The sequence below is a fragment of the Scyliorhinus canicula genome, chromosome 5 (genome assembly GCF_902713615.1).
Source record: "Scyliorhinus canicula chromosome 5, sScyCan1.1, whole genome shotgun sequence".
Taxonomy (NCBI): Eukaryota; Metazoa; Chordata; class Chondrichthyes; order Carcharhiniformes; family Scyliorhinidae; genus Scyliorhinus; species Scyliorhinus canicula.
In genome coordinates this window covers 218,900,978-218,928,286 of record NC_052150.1, presented here as the reverse complement: position 1 = coordinate 218,928,286, position 27,309 = coordinate 218,900,978, and the positions used below count along the sequence as shown (strand labels likewise).

General features: G+C 51.8%; 1 protein-coding gene across 1 annotated transcript in view; it reads left to right on the top strand.

The window, feature by feature from the left end:
• Window positions 1–2,080: 2,080 nt before the first annotated feature.
• nktr (natural killer cell triggering receptor) overlaps window positions 2,081–27,309 on the top strand; it is a 273,135-nt gene continuing 247,906 nt past the window's right edge. The window contains exon 1 of the mRNA XM_038798536.1: window positions 2,081–2,123. The gene's annotated coding sequence lies outside the window, so the exon portion shown is untranslated. The remainder of the gene's footprint in view (window positions 2,124–27,309) is intronic.

Below are 27,309 nucleotides of genomic sequence, written 5' to 3'. Positions count from 1 at the left end.
AATCCTACCAACTGTCCGGGTTTGAGACAATTCAGACCTCTTTAACCTGGGATTACCCCTCTCTCTGGATCTGTGAAGACTTAATTACCTGCAAATGCTCGCATTCAAATCATCGTCTTGCATCTTTGACTTTGTCTATCTCTATGTTTCTGGAACCCACCTCTTCAGTCACCTGAGGAAGGAGCTGTGCTCTGAAAGCTAGTGATTCAAAACAAATCTGTTGGTCTTTAACCTGGTGTTGTAAGACTTCTTACTGTGCTCAACCCAGTTCAATGCCTGCATCTCCACACCATTATTTTATAGACCTCTATAAGATCACCCCTGAGCCTCCTACGCTGCAAGGAAAAAAGTCCCAGCCTATCCAGTCTCTCCTTATAGCTCAAACCATCAAGTCCTGGTAGCATCTTCGTAAATCTCTTCTGCACTCTTTCTAGTTTAATAATATCCTTCCTATAATAGGGTGACCAGAACTGGACACAGTATTCCATGTGCGGTCTGACTAATGTCTTGTACAAGTTCAACAAGACTTCCCAACTCCTGTATTCAATATTCTGATCAATAAAACCTAGCATGCTGAATGCCTTCTTCACCACCCTGTCCACCTGCGACTCCACCTTCAAGGAGCCATGAACCTGAACCTCTAGATTTCTTTAATAAAAGCAAATTACTGCGGATGTTGGAATCTGAAACGAAAGAGAAAATGCTGGAAAATCACAGCAGGTCTGGCAGCATCTGTAGGGAGAGAAAAGAGCTAACGTTTCGAGTCCGATGACTCTTTGTCAAAGCTAACAGACAGGGGAAGTGGGAAATATTTATACTGTGGAGTGAGAATGAAAAGTGAGTCATGGCCACAGAAACCCAGGGAAACTGGGTGCAAAAGGCCACAGAAACCAAGGGGAAAGCGTGCCGATGGCAGTCCCTTGAGAGAACAAAAGATGTGAAAGGTCAAACAGCAGGGAAACTAACATCAGAGAATGAACTGTAGATGTGGGTGGAGGGGAAGGGGGAAGCAAAGAGGAGAAAGGTGAAGGAAAGGTGGATAAGATTGGGGGGGGGGGGGAATTAATATCTCCCACTTTCTCTGTCTGTTAGCTTTGACAAAAAGTCATCGGACTCAAAATGTTAGCTCTTTTCTCTCCCTACAGATGCTGCCAGACCTGCTGAGATTTTCCAGCATTTTCTCTCTCCCCCTAGATCTCTTTGTTCTGTAACTCTCCCCAGCTCCCTACCATTAACTGAGTAGGCCCTGCCCTGATTTGATCTACCAAAATGCATCATAAATTATTTATCCAAATTAAACTCCATCTGCCATTCATCAGCCCACTGTCCCAATTGGTCAAGATTCTGATGCAATCTTATATAACCTTCTTCACTATCCACTATGCCACCAATCGTGGTGTCCTCTGCAAACTTACTAACCATGCCTCCTACATTCTCATCCAAATCATTAATATATATAACACATAACATCTCAAAGAAAAGCAGTTGGGTCCTGGTGCCTTGGCCAATATTTGTCACTCCCCAATATCGTTAAAAGCTCATGATCTCACTATGGTCATACTTGCTGCTTGTGGCAGCTTGCTGAGATCAATTTGGTCCCTGAGTTTCCAAAGTTACAACAACTGTTATGAAAGTCCTTTAATGATTGCAAAGTGCCCCCGGGGTGCATTGAAGTGACAAAAAGCGCAGGAGAAACGCAAGTCTACCTTTTCCCCGATGAATCGTGCCAGCATAGAAGGAGACCATTCAGCCCATCATGTCTGTGCTAACTCTTTGAACATTGTAGTCCCCACATATTTTTTTATTCATTTACAGGATGTGGGCGTCGCTGGTTAGGCCAATACTAATTGCCTTTCAGAAGGTGCTGGTGAGTTTGTTCTAAAGAAAAAAAATCATTCCTTTCTCCCTGCCACCTTGTCCATTATCACCTCGTCCATTATCTCCTCATCCCCTAGCTCCTCATCCCCTTGGTGGAAATGCAATAATGTTCGCCGACTTTTAATAGAGCGGGGGGCGGAGCTGGAGGTGACGGACATGCCCTTTAAGGCGGGTGGGAGGGTCCTCCGCCGTCCCAGGATGCTCGGCGCGGTGCTTGGTAACAGCGCCATTTGCAGAGCTCTGAGGTGAGCGGCGCCTTTAACTTTTACTTTCATCTCTTTCGCCCTTTGTTCGCTCTTCTCTCCCCCGCTGCCCGGCGGCCAAAGATAGCGGCCGGAGTGGGAGGACACTGGCAGGAAAGCCCATTACTTTAATAGGGCGGATGTGAGGGGCTTCCGTTTACCCCCCCCCCCCCCCGGCCCGTTACCCCAAACCCAGCCCCCCGGCCCGTTACCCCCCCCCCCCCCCCCGGCCCGTTACCCCCCCCCCCTTTACCCCCCCCCCCCCGGCCCGTTACCCCCCCCCGGCCCGTTACCCCCCCCCGGCCCGTTACCCCCGCCTTCCCGTTACCCCCACCTTTCCCCCCCCCCCGGCCCGTTACCCCCACCTTTCCCCCCCCCCGGCCCGTTACCCCCACCTTTTCCCCCCCCGCCCGTTACCCCCCATCTTCTCCCCCGCCCCCGGCCCGTTACCCCCACCCTCCCCCCACCCCCGGCCCGTTACCCCCACCTTCCCCCCCGGCCCGTTACCCCCACCCCGTTGCCCCCGGCCCGTTACCCCCACCTTCCCTCCCCACCCCCGGCCCGTTACCCCCACCTTCCCCCCCCCCACCCCCGGCCCGTTACCCCCACCTTCCCCCCCACCCCGTTACCCCCACCTTCCCCCCCCACCCCGTTACCCCCACCTTCCCCCCCACCCCCGGCCCGTTACCCCCCCAGGCCCGTTACCCACACCTTCCCACCTCCCCCCGCCCCCCCAGACCGTAACCCCCACCTTCCCACCCCCCCCAGACCGTAACCCCCACCTTCCCACCCCCCCCCAGACCGTAACCCCCACCTTCCCCCCCCCCCCAGACCGCAACCCCCACCTGCCCTCCCCACCCCCGGCCCGTTACCCCCACCTCCCCCCCCCCCCGCACCGTTCTCCCCCCCACCTCCCCCCCCCCCCGCACCGTTCTCCCCCCCCCCCCGGCACCGTTCTCCCCCCCCCCCCCCGCACCGTTCTCCCCCCCCCCCCGCACCGTTCTCCCCCCCCCCCCCCGCACCGTTCTCCCCCCCCCCCCGCACCGTTCTCCCCCCCCCCCCCCGCACCGTCCTCCCCCCCCGCACCGTTCTCCCCCCCCCCCCCCCCCCCCCCGCCCGTTAACCCCACCTCTCCCTCTTTTAAACCCCCCCCCCCCCCCCCGGCCCGTTACCTCCCCACCCCGGCCTGTTCCCCCCCCCCCTCCCCCGGCCTGTTACCCCCACCTCTTCTCTTCCCCCCCCCCCCCCCCCCCCCCCCGGCTCGTTTCTCCCCCCCCCCCCCCCCCCCGGCTCGTTTCTCCCACCCCCCCCCCCCCCACCCCGGGCCCGTTGTCTTCCCCCCCCCCCCACCCCGGGCCCGTTCTCTCCCCCCCCCCCCACCCCGGGCCCGTTCTCTCTCTTCCCCCCACCCCGGGCCCGTTCTCCCCCCCGGGCCCGTTCTCTCTCTTCCCCCCCACCCCGGGCCCGTTCTCCCCCGCCCCCCCCGGGCCAGTTCTCTCCCCCCCCCCCCCCACCCAGGGCCCGTTCTCCTACCCCGCACACCCCGGGCCCGTTACCCCCACCTTCCCTCCCCACCCCCGGCCCGTTACCCCACCCTCCCTCACCCCGGCCTGTTACCCCAAACCCCCCCGGCCCATTACCCCATCTCCCCCCCCCCCCCCCCCCCCCCCGCAGGCCCATTACTTCCACCCCCCCCCCCCCCCCCCCGGCCCGTTACCCCCCCCCCCCCCCCCCTGCCCCGGCCTGTTAGCCCGATCCCGCCCCCAGCCCGTTATCCCGAACACCCCGGCCCTTTAGCCCAACATCCCCCCCCCCCCCCAGGCCCGTTACCCCAACCACCCTCCCCCAAAAGCCGGACAGCCCAACACCACCCGAGACCATTAGGCCCCCCCCCGGCCTGTTACCCCAACCACCCTGCCCTGTTAGCCCAACCCCATTCCCCCCACTGCTGATTAACCCAACCCCTACCCCCGGCCTGTTACCCCAAACTTCCCCGGCCTGTTGGCTCCCCCCGGCCGACCCTTTACCCCAGCCCCGGACCCTTTCCCCAGCCCCCCCACCTGGCCCGTTACCCCAACCGTGCCCCCCCCCCCCTCCCCTGGCTGATTACCCCCCCAACCTGGCCCCTTTGTCGGGGCGTGCGCCCCTTCCACCCCCCCCCCCCCTTCCACCCCCCCTGCCCCTTTGTCGGGGCGTGCGCCCCTTCCACCCCCCCTGCCCCTTTGTCGGGGCGTGCGCCGCTTCCACCTCCCCTGCCCCTTTGTCGGGGCGTGCGCCCCTTCCACCTCCCCTGCCCCTTTGTCGGGGCGTGCGCCCCTTCCACCCCCCTGCTCCTTTGTCCGGGCGCGCGCCTCTTCCACCGCTGCCTGCATCTTTCTCGGGACGCGCACCCCCTGCTTCTTTGTCGGGGCACGCGCCCCTTCCATCCCCCTGCCCCTTTGTCAGGGCGCGCGTCCCTTCCACCAGCCTGCTCCTTTGTCGGGGCTTGCGCCCCTTCCATCACCCCCTGCCCCTTTGTCGGGGCGTGCGCCCCTTCCACCCCCCTGCCACTTTGTCGGGGCGTGCGCCCCTTCCACCCCCCTGCCCCTTTGTCGGGGCATGCGCCCCTTCCGCCCCCCTGCCCCTTTGTCGGGGCGTGCGCCCCTTCCGCCCCCCTGCCCCTTTGTCGGGGCGTGCGCCCCTTCCACCCCCCTGCCCCTTTGTCGGGGCGTGCGCCCCTTCCACCCCTCTGCCCCTTTGTCGGGACGTGCGACCCTTCCACCCCCCCTGCCCCTTTGTCGGGGCTCGCGACCCTTCCACCCCCCCTGCCCCTTTGTCGGGGCTCGCGCCCCTTCCACCCCCCTGCCCCTTTGTCGGGGCGTGCGCCCCTTCCACCCCCCTGCCCCTTTGTCGGGGCGTGCGCCCCTTCCACCCCCCCCCCCACCCCCCCCGCCCCTTTGTCGGGGCGTGCGCCCCCTTCACCCACCCCCACTTCCACCCCCCCCTGGCCCTTTGTCGGGGCGCTGCGCCCTTCCACCCACTTCCACCCCCCCTGCCCCTTTGTCGGTGCGCGCTGCCCCTTCCACCTTCCTGCCCTTTTTGGTTTTCCGTGTGAGCGGTGCTCCCCTCCAAGTCCCCTTCCACCTCCTGCCCCCTTTGTAGGTGCCGCGCGCCCCTTCACACCTCCTGCCCTTTGTTCGTGGGCGCTCGCCCCTCCTACCCCTCCTGTCCCCTTTGTCAGGGGCGTGCCGCCCCCTTCCACCCCCCTGCCCCTTTGTCAGGGCTGTGCGCCCCTTCCACCCCCTGCCCCTTTTGTCAGGGCGGGCGCCCCTTCCACCCCCTGGCCCCTTTGTCAGGGGCTGGGCGCCCCTTCCCCCCCCTGGCCCCCTTTGTCCGGGCGTGCGCCCTTCCACCACCCTGCCACATTCTGTCAGGGCGTGGTCTGCGCACCTTTCCACCCCCCTGCCCCTTGTCAGGGCGTGCGCCCCTTCCATCACCCCCTGCCCCTTTGTCAGGGCGTGCGCCCTTCCACCGCTGCCTGCATCTTTCTCGGGACGCGCGCCCCCTGCTCCTTTGTCGGGGCGTGCGCCCCGTCCATCACCCCCTGCCCCTTTGTCGGGGCGTGCGCCCCTTCCACCCCCCTGCCCCATTGTCGGGGCGTGCGCCCCTTCCACCCCCCTGCCCCTTTGTCGGGGCGTGCGCCCCTTCCACCCCCCTGCCCATTTGTCGGGGCCTGCGCCTCTTCCACTCCCCGGCCCCTTCCACCCCCTGCCCCTTTGTTGGGGCCTGCGCCCCTTCCACCCCCTGCCCCTTTGTCGGCGCGTGCGCTCCTTCCACCTCCCTGCCCCTTTGTCGGGGCGTGCGCCCCATCCACCCCCCCCGCCCCTTCCACCCCCCTGCCCCTTTGTCGAGGCGTGCGCCCCTTCCACCCCCCTGCCCCTTTGTCGGGGCGTGCGCCCCTTCCACCCCCCTGCCCTTTGTCGGGGCGTGCGCCCCTTCCCCCCCCCTGCCCCTTTGTCGGGGCGTGCGCCCCTTCCACCCCCCTGCCCCTTTGTCGGGGCGTGCGCCCCTTCCACCCCCCTGCCCCTTTGTCGGGGCGTGCGCCCCTTCCACCCCCCTGCCCCTTTGTCGGGGCGTGCGCCCCTTCCGCCCCCCTGCCCCTTTGTCGGGGCGTGCGCCCCTTCCACCCCCCTGCCCCTTTGTCGGGGCGTGCGCCCCTTCCACCCCTCTGCCCCTTTGTCGGGACGTGCGACCCTTCCACCCCCCCTGCCCCTTTGTCGGGGCTCGCGACCCTTCCACCCCCCCTGCCCCTTTGTCGGGGCTCGCGCCCCTTCCACCCCCCTGCCCCTTTGTCGGGGCGTGCGCCCCTTCCACCCCCCCTGCCCCTTTGTCGGGGCGTGCGCCCCTTCCACCCCCCCCCCCCACCCCCCCCGCCCCTTTGTCGGGGCGTGCGCCCCTTCCACCCCCACTTCCACCCCCCCTGCCCCTTTGTCGGTGCGCGCGCCCCTTCCACCTTCCTGCCCCTTTGTCGGTGCGCGCGCCCCTTCCACCTTCCTGCCCCTTTGTCGGTGCGCGCGCCCCTTCCACCCTCCTGCCCCTTTGTAGGGGCGCGCGCCCCTTCCACCCTCCTGTCCCTTTGTCGGGGCGCGCGCCCCTTCCACCCCCCTGCCCCTTTGTCAGGGCGTGCGCCCCTTCCACCCCCCTGCCCCTTTGTCAGGGCGTGCGCCCCTTCCACCCCCCTGCCCCTTTGTCAGGGCGTGCGCCCCTTCCACCCCCCTGCCCCTTTGTCAGGGCGTGCGCCCCTTCCACCCCCCTGCCCCTTTGTCAGGGCGTGCGCCCCTTCCACCCCCCTGCCCCTTTGTCAGGGCGTGCGCCCCTTCCACCCCCCTGCCCCTTTGTCAGGGCGTGCGCCCCTTCCACCCCCCTGCCCCTTTTTCAGGGCGCGCGCCCCTTCCACCCCCCTGCACCTTTGTCAGGGCGCGCGCCCCTTCCACCGCTGCCTGCATCTTTCTCGGGACGCGCGCCCCCTGCTCCTTTGTCGGGGCGTGCGCCCCGTCCATCACCCCCTGCCCCTTTGTCGGGGCGTGCGCCCCTTCCACCCCCCTGCCCCATTGTCGGGGCGTGCGCCCCTTCCACCCCCCTGCCCCTTTGTCGGGGCGTGCGCCCCTTCCACCCCCCTGCCCATTTGTCGGGGCCTGCGCCTCTTCCACTCCCCGGCCCCTTCCACCCCCTGCCCCTTTGTTGGGGCCTGCGCCCCTTCCACCCCCTGCCCCTTTGTCGGCGCGTGCGCTCCTTCCACCTCCCTGCCCCTTTGTCGGGGCGTGCGCCCCATCCACCCCCCCCCGCCCCTTCCACCCCCCTGCCCCTTTGTCGAGGCGTGCGCCCCTTCCACCCCCCTGCCCCTTTGTCGGGGCGTGCGCCCCTTCCACCCCCCTGCCCCTTTGTCGGGGCGTGCGCCCCTTCCACCCCCCTGCCCCTTTGTCGGGGCGTGCGCCCCTTCCACCCCCCTGCCCCTTTGTCGGGGCGTGCGCCCCTTCCACCCCCCTGCCCCTTTGTCGGGGCGTGCGCCCCTTCCACCCCCCTGCCCCTTTGTCGGGGCGTGCGCCCCTTCCACCCCCCTGCCCCTTTGTCGGGGCGTGCGCCCCTTCCACCCCCCTGCCCCTTTGTCGGGGCGTGCGCCCCTTCCACCCCCCTGCCCCTTTGTCGGGGCGTGCGCCCCTTCCCCCCCCTGCCCCTTTGTCGGGGCGTGCGCCCCTTCCACCCCCCTGCCCCTTTGTCGGGGCGTGCGCCCCTTCCACCCCCCTGCCCCTTTATCGGGGCGTGCGCCCCTTCCAACCCCCCTTCCACCCCCCCGCCTCTTTGTCGGGGCGTGCGCCCCTTCCAACCCCCCTTCCACCCCCCTGCCCCTTTGTAGGGGCGTGCGCCCCTTCCACCCCCCTGCCCCTTTGTCGGGGCGTGCGCCCCTTCCACCCCCCCTGCCCCTTTGTCGGGGCGTGCGCCCCTTCCACCCCCCTGCCCCTTTGTCGGGGCGTGCGCCCCTTCCACCCCCCTGCCCCTTTGTCGAGGCGTGCGCCCCTTCCACCCCCCTGCCCCTTTGTCGGGGCGTGCGCCCCTTCCACCCCCCTGCCCCTTTGTCGAGGCGTGCGCCCCTTCCACCCCCCTGCCCCTTTGTCGGGGTGAGCGCCCCTTCCACACCCCTGCCCCTTTGTCGTGGCGCGCGCCACTTCCACCGCCCCCTGCCCCTGTCTCTGGGCGTGCGCCCCTTCCACCCCCCCTGCCCCTTTGTCGGGGCGTGCGCCCCTTCCAACCCCCCTTCCACCCCCCGCCCCTTTGTCGGGGCGTGCGCCCCTTCCAACCCCCCTTCCACCCCCCCGCCCCTTTGTCGGGGCGTGCGCCCCTTCCAACCCCCCGCCCCTTTGTCGGGGCGTGCGCCCCTTCCACCCCCCCCTTCCACCCCCCCTGCCCCTTTGTCGGGGCGTGCGCCCCTTCCACCCCCCCCCTTCCACCCCCCCGCCCCTTTGTCGGGACGTGCGCCCCTTCCACCCCCCTGCCCCTTTGTCGGGGCGTGCGCCCCTTCCACCTCCCCTGCCCCTTTGTCGGGGCGTGCGCCCCTTCCACCCCCCCGCCCCTTTGTCGGGGCGTGCGCCCCTTCCACCCCCCTGCTCCTTTGTCCGGGCGCGCGCCCCTTCCACCGCTGCCTGCATCTTTCTCGGGACGCGCACCCCCTGCTTCTTTGTCGGGGCACGCGCCCCTTCCATCCCCCTGCCCCTTTGTCGGGGCGTGCGCCCCTTCCACCCCCCTGCTCCTTTGTCCGGGCGCGCGCCCCTTCCACCGCTGCCTGCATCTTTCTCGGGACGCGCACCCCCTGCTTCTTTGTCGGGGCACGCGCCCCTTCCATCCCCCTGCCCCTTTGTCAGGGCGCGCGCCCCTTCCACCAGCCTGCTCCTTTGTCGGGGCGTGCGCCCCTTCCATCACCCCCTGCCCCTTTGTCGGGGCGTGCGCCCCTTCCACCCCACTGCCCCTTTGTCGGGGCGTGCGCCCCTTCCACCCCCCTGCCCCTTTGTCGGGGCGTGCGCCCCTTCCACCCCCCTGCCCCTTTGTCGGGGCGCACGGCCCTTCCACCCCCCTGCCCCTTTGTCAGGGCGCGCTCCCCTTCCACCCCCCTGCCCCTTTGTCGGGGCGCGTGCCCCTTCCACCCCCCCTGCCCCTTTGTCGGGGCGCGCGCCCCTTCCACCCCCCCGCCCCTTTGTCGGGGCGTGCGCCCCTTCCACCCCCCTGCCCCTTTGTCGGGGCGTGCGCCCCTTCCACCCCCCTGCCCCTTTGTCGGGGTGCGTGCCCCTTCCACCCCCCTGCCCCTTTGTCGGTGCGCGCGCCCCATCTGCCCCTACTCTTTGTTGGTATGTGCCCTTTGCATCCCCTCCCTCCACCCAGGATTTACGCAACAACTGAGATCCCATTTTGTGTCTAACATTTGTTTTTTTAAAATATATTTCTATAGGCATTGTCATTTTGGTGGTTAAAGACAATTAAATGTTTCTGACCAAATTTTTGAGTTTGACTAAAAATATATATTATATTTTTGATCAGTTGCTTCAAACCTTTTCCTTCATTAACTTTGTTTTAAAAACAAACAGCTTTTGATTAGACGCTTGCTTTATTTTATGGGCAACTGTGTATGTAGATAGGTGGACAAAGATTTATTTCAGTCCTAGGATTACTGTAATGCATGTGATTGGAGCACATGCCGTGCTCTTTGGGCGGCATATTTTGTAGTTATTCTGGGTGTGTGTCAACCTATTGATAATTTGAAAACATACTGAAGTGAAAAGGTCGCATTCATCTTGGTCTATATTATATGTTTCTTCCTGCCTCAATGCTATTAGTGTGTGAATATTTGGTTTTATATTATGGTCAATGTTTCCGTGATATATTCTTGTGAATTCTTGCAAGTATTTTCAGAATTATTTACTTAATTTCTGTTCTTTGTCTTTTTATCTCCTTTTGTGAATTGTCTAAACCAGTTAATTTAACCTGGAAATTTCCTGAGGAGCGTTAAACAATGATTTAAAATATGTTGCCTAGACTAGAGGATTGTGTGCAAATACATCCTCGATGCTAACTAGAATGGCAGCTTTATCCATAGTTCTGTTTGTCTAGTTAGCAATGAGAGAGTTTTGAGCCAAATTATAACATAGCACAGATGTTATCAATTTAATGTTTGAGTGCAAGTGTAGTACGCAGTATGTAACTTTCATGACAATTCTTAAGAGGATTCCTGTTGAGGGGGAATTGTTATGCTTAAATATCTGGGGGCGTATCATCATGCCCAGTGTCATTTACCATATTTGTTGAGTTGTAACTTGAATATACATTGTATCGCTTAGATTGAGAGTAAGGCAAACAGTTGAAAAGAAACATAAAGGAAGAATTCTCCCATGCACAATGTTTACTCGTGCATAACGAAAGCTGTGAAAATACTAGTTTTACTGAGTTTGTTTCAGTGAATGGATGAAATTTAAATCGTGGGGCCATTAGGACTTGGGAGGAGGCTATTTGGTCTATCAAATTTTGGTTTTGTAGTGTATGGTTAAGAGCCCTGCAAAGGGTGTTTTTTGCTGTCTGGGATGGAACTTTTCAGTGCCATTTTTGCCTGAGTCATCTGGGGCCTGTGTAATTTGAAGGGATGATCTTCAGTCGCCATTAAAAGATTTCTACATCAGAGGTCAGACACTGAGGGTTCCAGACAAAGTCAAGTATCCCATTGCATAAAGACCAGGAGGTTCTTGTCTTCATGCCAATCTTCCTGCCTCAACCAATATCACTAAAAACAGATTCACTGGTCTTCCATCTGTTTGTGGGCGAGTGCCCGAATAAAGAAACGGTTATTTTGGACTAGGGTGTGGAGAATTTTCTTCATTTTAAAAAATAAATAAATTTGGAGAAGCCGGTTATTTTTTTTCCAATTAAGGGGTAATTTAGCGTGGCCAATCCACCTACTCTGCACATAGAACATAGAACAGTACAGCACAGTACAGGCCCTTCAGCCCACGATGTTGTGCCGACCATTTATCCTAACCTAAGATCAACCTAACCTACACCCCATCAATTTACTGCTGTCCATGTGCCTGTCCAAGAGTCGCTTAAATGTCCCTAATGACTCTGACTCCACTACCTCTGCTGGCAGTGCATTCCACACACCCACCACTCTCTGTGTAAAGAACCTACCTCTGACATCTCCCCTATACCTTCTTCCAATCACCTTAAAGTTATGTCCCCTCGTGACAGCCATTTCCATCCTGTGGAAAAGTCTCTGGCTATCCACTCTCTCCATGCCTCTCGTCACCTTGTACACCTCTATCAAGTCACCTCTCTTCCTTCTTTGCTCCAGTGAGAAAAGCCCTCGCTCCCTCAACCTTTCTTCGTAAGACATGCCCTCCAGTCCAGGCAGAATCCTGGTAAATCTCCTCTGTACCCTCTCCAAAGCATCCACATCCTTCCTATAATGAGGCCACCAGAACTGGACACCATGTATTTGGACTTTCAGAAGGCTTTTGACAAAGTACCACATAAAAGATTAGCATGTAAAAATTAAAGTGCATGGGATTGGGGGTAGTGTATTGAGATGGATAGAAAACTGGTTGGCAAACAGGAAACAAAGAAGGATTTAATGTCTTTTTCAAATCGGCAGGCAGTGACTAGTGGGGTACCGCAGGGGTTGGTGCTGGGACCCCAGCTATTCACAATATGTATTAATTTAGATGAGGGAACAAAATGTCATATCTCCAGATTTGCTGAAAGCTGCAAGTTGGGTGAAGGTGAGCTGTGCGGAGGATGCAAAGATCCTTCAGTGTGATTTTGGATAAGTGGAGTGAGTGGGCAAATAAATGGCAGATGCAGTGTAATTTGGATAAATGTGAGGTTATCCACTTTGGTAGCAAAAACAAGAAGGCAGACTATTATCTGAATGGCCATAAATTAGGAGAGGGGACTATGCAACGAGACCTGGGTGTCCTCGTACACTAGTCACTGAAGGTAAGCATGCAGATGCAGCAGGAGGTAAAGAAGGCAAATGGTATGTTGGCCTTCGTAGCGAGTGGATTCGAGTACAGGAACAGGGGATGTCTTGCTGTAATTATACAGGGCCTTGGTGAGGCCACACCTGGAATATTGTGTGTAGTTTTGGCCTCCTTATCTGAGGAAGGATGTTCCAGCTATGGAGGGAGTGCAGTGAAGGTTTACCAGACTGATTCCTGGGATGGCAGGACTGACGTACGAGGAGAGATTGAATCGGTTAGCCACTGCGCTTTGAAAGTGGCAATTCAGTTCCATTCCTCGTTATTAATAACTGGAAAAATACCAGTCAGCAACTGGAAATTGCACTGCCATGCCATCTTAGCAAGCTGGATAATTATGCCTGGGAAAAATGCCAGTAATAACTTTGTACACTGGTGGTCTGATGATGTGGTGACTGAAGAGAAACCTTTGCTGAATCTGTTGTAGATTAGGTAGTACTGCATTTTTCATCTTTACAATCTTGTGGTTGAATTCAAAGCTTGCGGATATTAGCAATATTGTACAAGTCAATTTATGTAATGTCATTGATGAACATTTGCTAAATCTTCAATTTGTCAGTGCACTTTAGAATGCAAGTGGGACACTAATATGTACCAGAAATATATGGTACAATTTTCATAGTGTGGGGAGTGTTGGCCTGTCTCCATGGTAGCGCACATGACCTTAATTCCTGTGCTTACTGACTTATATTAGCTCCCGGTCAAGCAACGTCTTGATTTAAAAATTCTCACCTAGTTTTCAAATCCCTCCATGGCCTCACTCTTCCCCATCTCTCTAATCTCCTCCGACCCCATACGCCACCAAGATATCCACACTTTCTAATTTTGGTCAATTGTGCATTGCCAATTTATAATTGTTCCACCATCGGTGGCTGCACCTTCAGTTGCCTTGGCCCAAGCTTTGAAATCATTCCCTACATCTCCATGTCTTTCTACCTCGCTTCCTTCCATTCACACATTTCTTAGCACCTACCACATTGACCAAACCGTTGATCATGTGACCTAATATCCCGATATATGTGGCTTGGTGTTTTACTTTGTTCTGTAATGTTCCTACGCAGTCCCTTGGGGCGTTTCGCTATGTGAAAGTCACTACCTAACTATGTTTAAATTCAATCCAACTTGACACTTCATTCCAGCGCTGAAAGAACCATGCATTATTTAAGACCATCAATTTAAGTGGATGTAGATGATCTCCTGACAGAGCACGCAGTCCTCTTGGTGTCTTGGTTAATGTTTATCATCCAGCCAGCACTACCCAAAACACTGATTATAAAGGCATTTGTCTCATTAATGTTTGAGATTTGGCTGTGGGCAAAGCAGCTGCTGTGCTTGCCCTCTGCTTCAGTATAATTAATGTCATTCATTGGGATATTCTAAAACTATGAAAGATGCTACCCAAGCATGTTTTTGTTTTTACGCCATTTCCCGTACATTTAAGTTAAACAGTTGGTATGATGGGAATGCTGAGTCCCACTGCTTTGAATTTTGTGCCACAGCCCTTTGTCATTTGTTGCTTGGTTTGTCAAAGCTACTCTTAAAGTGACAAATGTTTACTTTTGCACTTGGTACAATGAGTATGGCCATTTCAAAAGTAGAACATGATCTGAGCTGTTCTGGTGCCTGGGGGCGTACAGCTGAAATAATGCAGAACCGTAATTAATTTTCCTTATCTACATGAAAACGTGGAGCTTAACGAGATTTTGGAGTACTTTAAACACGCTATCATATAAATGGAAAATTATTTGCAGCTGTGGAATGCATTATCGCTATTGCGCTGCCAGATCTGTGGGGCGGCACGGTAGCACAGTGGTTAGCATTGTTGCTTCACAGCACCAGGGTCCCAGGTTCGATTCCCGCTTGGGTCCCTGACTGTGTGGAGTCTGTACGTTCTCCCTGTGTCTGCTTGGGTTTCCTCCGGGTGCTCCGGTTTCCTCCCACAAGTCCCGAAAGACATGCTTGTCAGGTGAATTGGACAGTCTGAATTCTTCCTCTGTAACCAAACAGGCGCCGGAGTGTGGTGACCAGGGGCTTTTCACAGTAACTTCATTGCAGTGTTAATGTAAGCCGACTTGTGACAATAATAAAAATTATTATTTTCCGTTTCTTTCTCCCCATTCTCTGCTGAAGGCACCCGCCCACGATGGAGTGCACTTTCACACATCCTGTTAGTTCTCTGGTACCTTGCTCAAGGAGCCACTCTTCCTGAAGATACAGAAGGCTGGTTAATTAATTTCACCAACATTTATAATGCAAAATCAGCATATGGCGTTCAATGCATCCTCTCATTTACAGTCATTCTTCTGGGAGAGATGTAGAAAAATCTAGGAAATTTTTCCAACCGACCAAGGTAACCAGAGAGCAAGGAAATTATCGTGACTGTGATGTACGTATCTACTGGACAATCTAACCTCTGTTTGCCATGGTATTAGCCACAACAAAGAATACATACATTTGGACCCCACTTCAACATTTGCAGCAAATTTGGCATTTTATTTATAGATTGTACTTGTGTCCCTTTGTTTTCTCTAACCTATCTTGTTCCCAAAGCCCCATTTTAAACACTTCTATTTCCCCAACAGTTATGCATTTCAAGCTCTCTAAGCTTTTAAAAATAAATTTAGAGTACCCAATTCTTTTTTCCACTTAGTGTGGCCAATCTCCCCACCCTGCACATCTTTGGATTGTGGGGGTGAGACCCACCCAGGCATGGGGACAATGTGCAAACTGCATGCGGACAGTGACTTGGGGCCGGGATCGAACCCGGGCCCTCGGCGCCGTGAGGTAGCAGTGCTCACCACTGTGCCATCTTGCCACCCCTCTGCCCTCTAAGCTTGAGAGCTTTTAAACCATGGATCATTTTACCCCTTGGGACCTTTTTGAGTGCCTCTATATCACTGACCTTATGAGAGGTCTAAACTGAACACAGCATCCCAGATAAGGTTTAGCTAGCATCTTGAGCAAGTGCAGTATTTTATTCAGAATTTTCCTCCTCCTGCATCCAGGCACTCTTTCTAATCGCAGCAGTCTTAATGTACTGGTTGTGAACCTTCAGAGGTGCACCTCTTTCATGCTCAATAGACCAATCCCATACCAATTTTGGTAAACTCGTGCTTGGCATAAGCATTATCCACTTGCATACCATTGCTTTTATATTTCTTAAATGCCGTCTGTCTCATTCCCCCATTGCAGGCCCATTATTTTTTTCATCTGACTCGAGAACACAAAGAACAAAGAAAAGTACAGCACAGGAACAGGTCCTTCAGCCCACCAAGCCTGCTCCGACCACGCTGCCCGTCTAAACTAAAATCTTCTACAATTCCTGGGTCCGTATCCCTCTATTCCCATCCTATTCATGTATTTGTCAAGATGCCCCTTAAACGTCACTATCGTCCCTGCTTCCACCACTACCTCCGGCAGCGAGTTCCAGGCACCCACCACCCTCTGTGTAAACACAACTTGCCCCGTACATCATCTCTAAACCATGTCCCTCGCACCTTAAACCTATGCCCTCTAGTTATTGACCCCTCTACCCTGGGAAAAAAGCCTCTGACTATACAATCCACTCGACCTATTGATCCTGCTGCACCATTCAAGACCCAATAGAGGCGTACAAAATTGAGAGGGACAGACAGAGTGGATAGTCAGAGGCTTTTTCCAAGTGTCAATTACAAGGGGGCACAGGTTCAAGGTGAGAGGGGGCAGGTTTAAGGGAGATGTGTGGGGTAAATGTTTCAGAGTGGTGGGTGCAGAGGATGTGGTGGAAGCAGATACTTGAGCAACATTTAAGAGGCATCTGGTTGGGTACATGAATAGGGAGGAAATAGAGGGATACGGACCGAATAAGGGCAGAAGGTTTTTTTTTGTTTATGGTGTCATGATCAGCACAGGCTTGGAGGGCCAAAGGGCCTATTCCTGTGCTGTACTTTTTTATGTTCTTGCCTCCTACCCCTTGCATATTTCCATTATGCGGATGATATGTTTGCTATAATTCAATCTATAGATTTCATAGAATTTACAGTGCAGAAGGAGGCCATTCAGCCCGTCAAGTCTGCACCGGCTCTTGGAAAGAGCACCCTACCCAACCCCACACCTCCACCCTACCCCCATGACCCAGTAACCCCACCCAACACTAAGGACAATTTTAGCCTGGCCAATCCACCTAACCTGCACACCTTTGGACTGTGGGAAGAAACCGGAGCACCCGGAGGAAACCCATGCAGACACTGGGAGAACATGCAGACTCCGTACAAGCAGTGACCCAAGCCGGGAATCAAATCTGGGACCCTGGAGCTGTGAAGCAACTGTGCTAACCACTGTGCTACCATGCTGCCCTATAGTTGCATGTAATAATTTCCTTTTATGTCCTGTGCTCAAATTCACCTTTAAAATGGAAGAGTCAAATGAACTCTTTCATTGACAAACTAATTGAGGAATCTACCAGGGGATTCTTTACCACAGTCCACCAGAAGCCTAATTTCACAGGTTAATATCTACTTAGGGATTCTTATCGCTCCAAACTCTGAGATTGGTGTTATCGGCAACCATGTTAAAAAGGTCCCAAACCATTTGCTCAGGTTGATGCTGAAATAGGTTGCATCAAAGGAAGCCTGTTGGATAATAGATACCTTGATTCGACCATTTTGCTCTGTATAGTGTGCAAACTCATGAAAGAACCGAAGGTCACCACTTTTGGCCTTGAAAGGTCCCCAGTCTACTTCGGGTTAGGGTAAAGTATCTGAAAATTGTGAGCAGCAGTGAAGCTAAGTATTGCACACTGCTGCTATGCAACAGCAACACATGGTATGTGCCATTAATGGGATGCTGCCATCAAGCCAGAAAGGCATTGTGCCTATCACACAAATGAGTCACGAGGTATTTGCATTTCAGTGCCAGTGTGATATTAGGTATGTAGGCTGTATGCCCCAAAGACTGGTAGATTGTATCAAATAGCACATCCCTTCTGCTTTTTGCAACAAGCAAGATGTAGATCGTGCCCATGCTTGCAAAACTCAAAACAAGTCTCCAACATTAGTTGTGATTCTGTGATTAAGCAACGTTTGCTAAATAACCCTCGGTGTGCTAAGAATTGCACTGATAATCAATTTAAGATTGTCAGTCGGGCTCACAGTGTGGCACATTTGCATGGACTGAAAGCTATATATTAAACCTGGCCCTGGTCTTTGCAGACTGAAAGAACATGTACACACATTGCGCCTTTTTCAACTAAACAAAATAAGTGACAGCCATTCACTGGTTCATTCCTCAGGGAAATGCCTTGACCAGAGTCCAACTACCTGGTTCAAGTATAAACACTGGTGCATTCTCCATGACAGCGCTTCTAGGAATCAGAGTCCATTTGTCAACAAATCAGCATTCTTGTCTCTTACAGTATACATTTTTGTGCCTTTTACATTTGGTATTTTGCGAATGATGGAACAGACTCAATGGCCTAATTCTGCTCCTACATCTTAAGAACAGTTGGGTCTAGCATACTTTCTATGATTCTGAGGTTGAGAGACAGGATAAAAACAGGCCATTCAAGTCCACCTTGTAACTGATTTTCCTGGAGTGAACCACCTATCTGATCCTACTCTCTACACAAACTCTTTAGTATTCCAGTAAAAACCAGTTGCTCTTTTGTTTAATCATCTGGGCCCTTTAATAGTATTATCTGGTTGAGAGTGTCATAGAATCCCTACAGTGCAGAAAGAACCCATTCGGCCCATCGGGTCTGCACTGACTGCAATAGACCACCCTATCTAAACCCAATCCCGCATCCTATCCCAGTAACCCTTTGGGCACTTGGGAGCAATTTAGCATAGCCAATCCACCTAGACTGCACATTTTTGGACTCTGGGAGGAAACCGGAGTACCCAGAGGAAACCCACGCTGACAAGGGTAGAATGTGCAAACTCCACACAGACACCCGAGGTCTGAATTGAACCCGGGTCTCTGGCTCTGTGAGACAGCAGTGCTAACCACTGTGCCACTGTACTGCCGGAGAATGACTTGGTCTAGATTTAGATTATTGACCAAAACATTGTGCGATGTGGATTGATACCTGGTGTTTGGTTAGATTATTTATCTATGGTGATGTGATCCCAGCTGATACTACTGGACAAGTCAGACCCCCAGGTTTAATATCTAACTTATTTTTCATTTTGAAATGCGCAAGACGGTTACATGAGTAGAGTCACAGGAGTCTGCTGGTGAATGTTTTAACAAAACAAAATCTTTATGAACCCAGAAAAGATGAACTATATGACTATAGTTCTTTACCCCTTGCATTGTCAAACTGGGGGGGCGCGACCCACGCGTGGGTCGCGGCCAGGTGTTGGGAGGGTCGCGGAGGCGTCCGTTGCGGCGCTCCCGATCGCGCAAATCCGTGCGCAGCAGCCAGCTTTTAATAATGCCGCCTGCGAGCGGCCTTCAAAATGGCCAGGAACAGATTTTTTAAAAAAAATTGGCCGCACTGCGCATGCTTTCCCGATCATCGGTGCGCATGCGCAGTGGGGCCGCATTTGCTTTTATACAATCGCAGCCTTTTTTCTTTCAAGTTCGGGGGGCCAAAGGGACTCAAAACCATTTCCTCCATTTTTGTCAGCAACAAACAAGGTAAGAGAAAATGGTGGGCTGTGAAGGTCGGCCGGCGTGGGTACCGAAGGTTGGCCGGTTGGTAAAAATGGGTCCCTGGGAAAAAAGTTTGAAACACACTGCTTTACCCCAACATATGCTTTTACAGATATATATAGATTTGTAAGGATAACACATTATCAAATCCATCCTATACTCTCATGTTCACAGTAAGTACGCAGTCCATGTCAACCAACAGATGACCTGTGATCACACTCTGCAACAAGTGACAGATGCCGTGCAAAACAACTTCTAAGGATTTCTCATCGTGCCCTCCCCTACACCGACACTTAACATGAGCCAACTGCCCCAATGGGAGTTTGTGTCTTTCACACAAGGGTTTCCAATCTCAGTTCTTGAAGAGCATGCCTTGGAACCATTTCCAAATAATGCTTTCTTTCTGATGTCTTCAAGAATCCACCTCCAGGCTTTTGATCTCTCCCTTGGATCGCCACGTGTATTCAAACTCTACCTTCCATGCTCAGATATTCAGCCATGCCAGCAGAACATTACTGCTTCACAGGGCCAGAGTAAAGAGTTACACACCTTTGGTTGTTTCCTTGAATCTTCTGCCTTCTCGCAAGCCACTTTTGCTTTAACTTTGCTTTCCGCAATTTCTCTCGTTAAACGTTGGAGCCTTCCTGTGTTCCTCACTCTTGACTTCACTTATTGTGACCGTTTCCAGATTCCTGGTCTTTTCTTTTGATTAGAAGGTTATCTTGGGACCTCTCTCCTGTTCCTGTAATTTTGTCATCCCCATTAGTTTGGAATTTGTTGTCTGTCACCTGCTATGTCCTGCTTGTTCTGCCACTTTCTGTGGCATGCTGTTCCTTCTGAGTCACCTTGTAGCTTTCGGTCTCTCTCCAATCCCCTGTTGCTAAAGGAGCAGCACAGTTTTTCTACTTTGTATTTTTTTTAACTTCATGAGTCGTATGGCGGCCCGGCTGCACAGTGGTTAGCACTGTTGCTTCACAGCACTAGGGCCCAGTGTTCGATTCCCGGCTTGGGTCACTGTCTGTGCGAAGTCTGCACGTTCTCCCTGTGTCTGCGTGGGTTTCCTGCGTGGGTGCTCCGGTTTCCTCCCACAAGTCCCGAAAGATGTGCTGAATTGGACATTAGAGTACCCAATTATCTAATTTTATTTTCAATTAAGTGGCATTTTAGCATGGCCAGTCTACCTAACCTGCACATCTTTTTGGTTGTGGGGGTGAAATCCATGCAGACACGGGGAGAACCAGGTCCTCAGCGCCGTAGTCCCAATGCTAACCACTGTGCCACCGTGCAGCCCTGGACAATTTGAATTCTCTCTCTACCCGAACAGGCGCCGGAATGTGGCGACCGGGGGATTTTCACAGTAACTTCATTGCAGTGTTAATGTAAGCCTACTTGTGACAACAATAAAGATTATTATTATTATTATTAACACCTCATTAGAATGCAGGCATCTTTTAAAGTGAAACCATAATCAAGTTACCCGCTTTCTTAACATACAACCTAATACAAATGCAATTTACTACTTCTGGGGTCTGTAACAATGGGGACATGGGGAGAAGCCATGTAGAATAAAGGAAGTCTGCCTCAGAGTGCAAATGAAGTTTAGGCATTTCCCAATCCCTTTGCTTTATTTCGGTCATCAGAAAATTTGCTGAATTCTGCAGCTAAATTAATGAGTAGGTGGTGATAGATTGATGCTTCAACTGTTTGCTTACAGAGGAGGATCTATTTTTGCAGCACAGAACACTTCTACTGATGTACAGTCCTCCTCCTGAAGAATAATTGATTTGTTAGCATGTCTGTGGCACTGCCAAGCATTTAACATTTATTTATCATCCTTTGATGCAATTGGGTTGGGTGGCTTGCTGGGCCACTTCATAGAGCATTAGGAATTGACCATGCTGATGTGAAGTTGGATTATGTGGGTAAAGATGGCAGGTTTACTCAAAGACATTAGTGCAGCACTTGCATTTTTTTTTCAATCCAACAGCTTTATGGTCGCTTTTACTATTTCCAGGTTTTTTAAAACTCATCGTCAATTTGCTGTGGTGGGGTTTGAGCTTCCATGCCTGTGTTATTAGGCCTTTGGGCTAATGGTCCAGTAACCCAACCATAGTAAAGTGCAACATACTTTAAAATAACAGCAGATGCTGGAGATCTGAAACAAAATAAAGTGCAGGAAAAAACACTGCCAACTTGGCAGCATCTATGGAGGGAGCAACACGAGTTAAAAGTTAATGTTGAGTCCATTATACTCTTAGGAACTGACATTAAGGAGGATCTCAACTATTTGCACACTACAGATGTTATTTGAGATCGTGTAAATGTAGCAGTACCTTAAGTTGCTGATGTGTTAAATTTACAACTTGTGTGGATCATTATTGCTGCTGTTGGCAACATGTCCTGATGAAATTATGTGGACTAAGCACAATGGAGGACAAACTGAGTTATAAGATTCTAAATGAATTAGCCTGCGCAAGCTGTCGACTGCCCATCTTTGCTAATTAAAGTTTTGAGAAATTGCAAACGGCTTGTAAAATGGCGATTGAACAAGATGAGGATTTATAGGGTGAGAATTCCTGTCTCTGGTTTGTGTGGACGATGTAGTCCACTTAATGAGAAAGAAGCTAAAGGAATAAAGGACGAGATTGCGGATAACTGAGAAGTAGGAGCCAAGAAAGGAAATGGGCCATTTGGATTCGCGCTATGTAATTCTATAAATCTTTTTGAAAAAATTTCTTGCGCTCGAGGGGAACCTTTTTGAGTGAATTGGAGATTTTGTGGCGATAGGCAGCTGCAGTGCTGACCCCTAATCTGATCACACCTCAGTTTGGGTGGCAGGTAAACATCAGAATTAATTGTGTCTATGACCCTTTTGAAGCTGGTTGTGTAGGTGGGAGGAAGTGTGGGACGTCGTCTGCTCAACATGTCCACTACAAAATGGTGGGCCAAAACTGTGTCATGACTGATGTTGAATCTTTCACATTTGCTAGATTTTAGAATCACAAATTATTAATAAAGAAAGTTTCCATCTCCCAACATGTTTTTAAGGTAAAGATAGATAGTTTTTTGAAGAATAAAGGGATTAAGGGTTATGGTGTTCGGGCCGGAAAGTGGAGCTGAGTCCACAAAAGATCAGCCATGATCTAATTGAATGGCGGAGCAGGCTCGAGGGGCCAGATGGCCTACTCCTGCTCCTAGTTCTTGTGTTAAGAAATACAGCTTTTTCCAAGCCACCTTTCTCCCATCTATTCAAAACAATGCAAGTTTAGTGTGATAATTGTTAAGAACCCCGCTGATGCTAGTTGTGAGAGAATTCCAAAACCCAGTAGGGTAGCTTGGAACACTGGTTCTTAGTGGTGTATATTTTCAATTTGGGAGACGTGAGAGAAAAATACGTGAACCAGAGAAGAATAGTCCAGTCGTGTGAAAAATTAATAACCAATTTATTCACTTAAAAGGGGAAACAAACTTCAAGAAGGACTATAATACAGCACACAAGTACCCTGATGGCTATACACACACAGTATTGCAGGAAATTATCCTTTTGTTCCAACTATGTATTTTCTTGAATTTTGTTTAATTCCCTTTTCTTCCATGTACTGAATGATCTGTTGAGCTGCTTGCAGAAAAATACTTTTCGCTGTACCTCGGTACACGTGACGATAAACAAATCCAATCCAATCCAACTAACTATGTTCCCTGAACTCTGAGATGACCCTTTCTCCCCAAACAGCACGGTAAAAACTCGGGCAGCACGGTAGCATAGTGGCGAGCACAATTGCTTCACACGCCAGGGTCCCAGGTTCAATTCCCAGCTTGGGGCACTGTCTGTGCGGAGTCTGCACGTTCTCCCCGTCTGTGCGTAGGTTTCCTTCGGGTGCTCTGATTTCCTCCCACAGTCCAAAGATGTACAGGTTAGGTGGATTGGCCATGCTAAATTGCCCTTAGTGCCCAAAATTGCCCTTAGTGTTGGGTGGGGTTACTGGGTTATGGCAACAGGGTGGAGATGTGGGCCTGGGTAGGGTGCACTTTCCAAGAGCTGGTGCTGACTCGATGGGCCAAATGGCCTCCTGCACTGTAAATTCTATGATCTATGATAACATTCAGTATTATGTAACTCTACGAGCTAAATCTAGCAAATAATTACTACGCACAAGTTATGTGGCCACATTTGGGAATAGCGTCTCCAGATTCAGCGAAGGTACAATCTGCTCGGATCAGATTTTTATCTTAACCGGCTGTTTGTTTAGCAATAACTTGTTTTTGGGAGACTGTTTCTGCAGCTGGCTGTGGCTGATGGTAGCCATGTCTGTGTTTGTCTCTGTCTCCCTCATGTGAGGTTGCTCTTCTACCCTCCTGCCATCTTGTCCCTGCTGAGGTCCACTGACAGTGGGTATACTTGCCCCTCTCTTCTATGACCTGGCCTAATCATCTTTAGTACTTTTCAGTTATTACTGACTTATTCCTTGCTTACCATCCTGACACTGGGAACTAATTCTTCAGTCACTTTGCCCCTTTAACATTCCCTTCCAGAGGCGGCAAGGTGGTGCAGTGGTTGAGTTTGCACATTACCCCTGTGTCTGCGTGGGTCTCACCTCCACATACCAAAGATGTGTAAGGTAGGTGGATTGGCCACACTACATTGCCCCTTAATTGGAAAGCAAAGAATTGGGTACTCTAAATTTAGTTTTAAATGAAGCATTCCCTTCCTAAATATCATCTTGGTCTGCATCCTTCCTGCTATCAAGAATTTTTTAAAAACTCCTTTTAAACAGTTCTATTCCCTGGTGCCGAATCCTTCCCTGTACGTTGTACGGTATTGTGAGGTGCCCTCCAAAGTGAGGAAGCTCCTGATAGATAATCATAGAATTCCTACAGTACAGAAGGAGGCCATTTGACCCAGTGAGTCTGCACTGACCCTCCAAAAGCACAGTCCCCGGCCTATCCCCGGAACCTAACCTGCACATCCCTGGACACAATTTAGCTTGGCCAATCCACCCAACCTGCACACCTTTGGACTGGCAGGAAACCGGAGCACGTAGGGGGAAAACCTTACAGCCACTGGGAGAACATGCAAACGCCACACATTCACCCCAGACCGGAATCGAACCCGGGTCCCTGGTGCTGAGGCAGCAGTGCTTGAAAAAATATATTTTACAGCATTTTAATTTCCTGTCTGTAATTTAGGCATTGTTTTTCAGAAACCTTTTGAATGATGTAATTTTGAATAAAATATCCAAGTGGCAACTAAGAGCAATCTGGTGTTTTATATTAAATGGTATCTGACCATTTGATTAAGAAACTGGATTAAGAATAAATCTTGTTTATAGGTTTTCGGTTGCAAAATATCCTCCAGTCCAAACAACCTGATGCTGTCGTCCTGTGAAATTCTGTATCGGACTAAATGCGTTAAATGGAGATCTTGTTACTGAATAAAGAGCACTTGGTCAGCAGGAAGTCACTACTGTTTTTAAACTAGCTGTTCTCTTGCCCATTTTAAAACATTTTATATTTTGAAAGCTCATCTCCTGGTCATGCTAGTTCTAAGTTTTCAAATGTCAACTCTTGTTTTTGCCCATGTATTTCTTTGGGTCATTCTACTTATTTTATACTGTTATGAATTTCCTTTGGTTTTTATTTCTTGGATACGGTCAATTTGACGTAAAGTTCTGCTAATAAAGGGGGCTTGTATCTGACCCCCAAGTTATTTTCTTCTGTACGGGCACTGGAGGATGAATTCAGCCCCTTAGATATTGGATTGGTTTATTGTCACATGTACCGAGGTACAGTGAAAAGTATTGTTCTACGTGCAGCTCAAACAGATCATTCCATACTTGAAAAGAAAATACATAATAGGGTAAACATAAAATACACAATGTAAATACATAGACACAGGCATCGGGAGAAGCAGACAGAGTGTAGTGCTACTCAGTAGAGAAGATGTGTGAAAAGATCAGATCAGTCCATAAGAGGGTCATTCAGGAATCTGGTAACAGCGGGGAAGAAGCTGTTCCTGAATCTGTTAGTGCGTGTTCTCAGACTTTTTGTATCGCCTACCTGATTGAAGAAATTCGAAGAGTGAATAACACAGGTGGGAGGGGTCTTTGATTATGCTGCCTGCTTTCCCCAGGCAGCGAGAGGTGTAGACAGAGCCAATGGATAGAAGGCAGGTTCGTGTGATGGACTGGGCTGTGTTCACGACTCTGTAGTTTTGTTCGGCCTAGGGCCGAGCTGTTGCCATACCAGGCTGTGATGCAGCCAGATAGATGCTTTCTATGGTGCACCTGTAAAAGTTGGTGAGAGTCAATGTGGACATGCAGAATTTCCTTTGTTCCCTGAGGAAGTATAGGCGCTGTTGTACTTTCTTGGTTGTAGCGTTGACATGGACCAGAACAGAGTTATGGTGATGTGCACACCGAGGAATTTGAAACTGTCTCCAACTCGGCCCTGTTGATGCAGACAGGGGTGTGTCCAGTGCTTTGCTTTCTGAAGTCAATGACCAGCTCTTTAGTTTTGCTGACATTGAGGGGGAGATTTTTGTTGTTCGACCACCATTCCATTAGGCTCTCTATCTCCCTCCTGTTCTCTGAGTCATCGTGTTCGAGATCTGACCCACTACGGTTGTGTCATCAGCCAACTTGTAGATGGAGTTGGAGCCAAATTTTGCCACGCGGTCATGTGTGTATAGGGAATATAGTAGGGGGCTAAGTACGCAGCATTGTGGGCCGCGATATTGAGGACTAGCGTGGAGGAGATGTTGTTGTTTATCCTTACTGATTGTGGTCTATGGGTCAGGAAGTCAAGGATTCAGTTACAGAGGGAGGAGCCAAGTCCTTGTTGTCGAGATGCTTCAGGGATGAGTGTAGGGCCAGGGAGATGGCGTTCTGGGATTTAGGAGTTGATGTGCCTCATGACTAACCTCTCGAAGCACTTCATTACGATCGATGTCAGGGCCACCGGACGGTAGTCATTCGGGCATGTTGCCTGGTTGTTCTTTGGCGCCGGCATGATGGCAGTCTTCTTGAAGCAGATGGGGACCTCGGAACGGAGAAGGGAGAGGTTAAAGATGTCTGTGAACACATCTGCCAGCTGGTCCGCACAGGATCGGAGTCCACGACCGAGGATCCCGTCCAGGCCCGTCACCTTCTGAGGGTTCACTTTCAAGAAGGCTGATCTGACTTCGGAAGCTGTGATGGTGGGTGTGGATGTGTCTGGGGCTGCTGGGGCAGTCGACAGTTTGATGGTTCCCTGCTCGAATCGAGGATAGAATGCGTTGAGTTCATCAGAGAGGGGTGCGCTGCTACCGGAGATTCTCTCGGCTTCACTTTGTAGCCCGTTATGTTGTTTAAGCCTTGCTGCAACCGACGAGAGTCTGTAACGCTGGTCTGTTACTCTAGCGTGGATTGATATTGACTCTTGGCATCCCTGATGACTTTGTGGAGCTCGTACCTGGGTTTCTTGTATAGGTTGTGGTCACCTGACTTGAAAGCATCAGACCTGGCCTTCAGTACTCATTCAGTGAGAGGATAGCACAATCTGTATTGTGACTCCATTTATCTACCGTGGTTCTATGCCCCTGGACATACTTGCCTGAGAGAAATCTATCAAAACTTAGTTTTGAGATTTTTAGTCTTTTAAGGGAGTTTCTGATTTCCACCATCATTTTGGATGAAGAATTACTTGCCCTGTGAAAAGTTGGATCATTTCTCCATCTACCTTGTCACTATAAAATCCCTTAGTCTTAACCTCTGTATTTTTTTGTTCGAATTTTATATCAGATATTAGGGACCATTGAAATCCACTGAATAAGACCAATTAGTAACCTTGTGCTAGTAACCGATAAAGTACAAGCATATACTTATGAAAATGAAAATCAGAATACAACTTGATTGGAACTTTCAAGGAAAATAATACTGTAATTGATATTGGTCCAGGCTTGGAAAAGTTACTTAATGTTCCCTCAATAGTTTAGCATTGATGTTTCTCTTTAAGTGCCTTGAAGAGTGCAGAGTTTCACGCTGAAATGCTGTAAGCAGCAGATCAAAGTCTCCAACTCTTCTAATCAGTTGACCGAAGCAAAACTCCTAAGCAACCAAAAATAACCTATTGAATTTCTGATGATGAGAACAAAATAACTTGTGCTCAGTCTGCAGCTCCACAAATATTCTGTTTGGAGGATAAATCACTTTAGGTGATAGACATTAGCTGGCGTCAGATCTCATCTTCCACTTTTAAAAGAAAATCCTGTGCAGTGTATTATTAATGAAATACCCAGAGAGCATCAGGATACTGCAGAATATGGGATTGACTGCAAGATATTGTCAGTTGAAATACAGTGATGTGCGATATGAATAGAACTGTTTTTATGACTAGCTGTCTTGCTGCATCTAATTCAAAAACCTCATGTCCATTTGCCTTAAGTAAAACGCACAGCTCTGCCCTGTCCCACTCCCATTGACGCACTTCTCACACTTGACAAGTTTATTCTAATCTAAATTGCAGGT